This window comes from Musca vetustissima, unplaced genomic scaffold, assembly GCF_032173495.1.
Source record: "Musca vetustissima isolate MV318-11 ecotype Yass unplaced genomic scaffold, APGP_CSIRO_Mvet_v1 utg51242, whole genome shotgun sequence".
Lineage (NCBI taxonomy): Eukaryota > Metazoa > Arthropoda > Insecta > Diptera > Muscidae > Musca > Musca vetustissima.
Genome location: NW_026889587.1, coordinates 116,828 through 120,021, shown reverse-complemented (window position 1 = coordinate 120,021; position 3,194 = coordinate 116,828).

The window sequence follows — 3,194 nt, the reverse complement described above, 5'->3', positions numbered from 1 at the left end:
GATACAAATGTATGCATATATCATTAGTATACAATGTGTTCGAATGCTACAGAGTATTCCATACATTTCTATTCAGACAATGAATTTATCCTAAAACAACAAATACTCGTCATAATCATTCAATCCATGTTCTCAAATGTTATCAAAATCAGTTGAGTAAATAAATTCTCCTAAACGTAACGAAAAAGTAGAAGACGTGACAATTTTGTGAATCCATCTGTGAAATCGCATAGCTCCCTCATGTAACTCATCGCGATATACTTTTCATATTACGTCTAACAAAAAACCAAAAGAAAACATTTCGAATAGTTTCGCAATGTGTAGCGAATAAAAGCGCCTTAAGTCAATAGTGGCACAGGCACTCATGCATACAATTCAACGTTGGAGTGGCCACGTACGTAGAGTCGTACATCTTCGATACATACGATTATATCGTCATGAATGTCATGAATCGACACTAGAATTGACACTGTATTCTTAATTTGAAGTTATTTCGAATTTTATATAAAACTAGCGGGCCCGGCAAACATTGTCATGCCTAGCAATATATAATTTTCGATATTTGATATTGAAAATGTTCAATAGAATTGCTTGTAATTTCATATTTAGAATAGAGCGGAAAATCTGGTCCCAATTCAGTACCCTATGCAAAATTTCGTGCAAATCGAAAGATATATATGGACTTTGGAGACCCATTTACCATAAATCGGACGAAAATATATATTTGGGGACTCTATATAAATCTGACCCGATTTTCTCGAATCTTGGCACACGACATTCTTGACCTAATTCAGTACTTTATGCCAAATTTCGTGCAAATCGAAAGATATATAGGGACTTTGAAGCCCTATTTACCTTAAATCATGCAAATCGAAAGGTCCCAAATGTACGGGCATTGTATGAAAAACATGCACATTCAATGATAATTCTCAATTATTTTTAAAATTCTTACAAAAAAAATTCAATACAATACAATAGAAAAAAAATATTTTCCAAATTTTCAATAATTGACAAATGAAAGCTTAAAGGAATGATACGCCTCCAATTTATACTCAAAATAACAACTACGACGTGGTGCAATAAAAATAGCTCGATAATAAATTTGTGGAAATGCAAATATGCTTCAAAATATTTTTTGCAAATTTTTCGCGATTTTAAAATTTTTCTCACCTTTTAAATTTTCCCTGGAGCTCCACGAACATTTCTAATATAAGAACAATCCGTTCAGCCGTTCTCGAGTTTTAGCGAAACTAACGAACAGCAATTCATTTTTATGTATATAGAATAGACTTTGTTTTCTCAGATTGATAATTGAGTACCTCCTACACAGCACAGTGGGAAAAAATGCAGATCTAGCGCGCAGAAAATCAAAGTAGACGTTTTACTGTATGTTTATCGATATTTTGGATAAGAATAGATTTAGATAGACAATTGTAATTATTTTATGAAAAAATTTGGCAATTTTTTTATTAACCCATTAAGCGCCGATTTTTTTTAGAAAAAACCTAAATTTATAGGTGAAAATTACTATTTTGAAGCAATTGAAATATTTTATAATAAGCAACATTTTTCGTTATAACTAATAGTACTCCTAAAATGGAAGCTTCTTTTAAAAATTCCGAAACATTTGGAGGGTAAAAAGTGGGTTAAGGCCAAACACTATTGATATTATATATATATATATATATATATATATCTTTATTATTGTTAATATTACATATCTAAAACATTAAACTATATATATTTTACAAAATTTAGGCGTTACTTATTAAATACTAATCACATTCAGAATCCGAGTTTTGATCTGAATTAGTTGGTAGCATTGGATCCTCCAGTAGTTTAAGGACTTCTTCAGATAGTGGCTCACTATATCGATGGTTAAGAGATGTACTACGAGACAAACTTGATATTTTTGGATCAGAAGAAAATAGCAACCTATTGAAAAGATCCCTCATTGTTCCTCACGACTAATTTTTCTGGTGTACAGTTCCCTGTAGTTCCGAAAGTCCTTATTTCTGGATTCCATGGCTTCTTCAGACAACATTCCTATGGGCAAAGCTGCACATTTAATTATATCAGCTCCATGCACTAATATTTTGTGTATGCTTGAAGGCATATAGAACCAAGAATATAATTCCACGAAAAGAATAAATGTTTCCTCAGTAAGTTTTTTTTTAAAGGACTCTACGTTAATAGCATATCCACAGGCCATGGTTGAAAGGATGATACTAAAATTTTTAATTAATTTTTCATCAACACCAGTTATCGATTATGCCAAGCCAGGTTGGCTAAAAAAAACGCCTAGCAGTATTGCCATCGTTTGTTGTTCCGGATATTGACTTAGGTGTGTCAACAATAATGTGCATTACTTCCTTCAAATCATTAATGATATGTACCTTCCTTTCTTCGAAAACTGGCCGATCGGAGCTATTAATGTTAAACTTTTTCAAAACCAGACGGTATGAAATGTGCAATATACATCCTAAACATCGAATCCTTGCATGTAAGGCCATTGGAAAATCTATAACAGGTATTATAAAAGTCCATAAACTCCACCTCCACGCACAAAATTTCCATTTGCTTATAGCGAAAACCATATATGTAGGTATAACCGTGTATATATGAATGTTACAGCAATGATATTTTTTCAGGGTTCATAAATTAGACCCTTTACCTGCGGTATTTGAGAAGACTCTTACAACAGATTTCGTTGTAATTTCAATTTTTATTTAGAAAGACATTTGGAATCAATGTATAGTCAGTGCATGAGTTTAAATCAGTGCTTGGAGCAGCTTACTTATATATCCTTATTTTCATACTCACACCCATTACTCTGGAACCTTAGGACGGACATTTTGAACTTGTTTTTTTCTTATCTGCTATGCTGTGATCTATTCCAAGTCATATTTGATGAATTATATCAAAAAATTCACAAATTTTTAATTTTATTTGAACAAAACCTTAAAAAAGCTGCCTACACAAAATTGGCATTTTTTCAAAAAATTGCCATAAATCCGAGAGTCGCAGGAAAAAATTTAGTATGATGTTCTAGACAGACACACAAGAAAAATAAAACAAAAATCAAAGCTGAACTCGACTGCACTCCATACTAAACCCCTATTTTAATTGAAGGAATTAAAAAAAACGGACCTTACATATATTTAGCCCGAAACACCTAAATTAAAATAACTTAT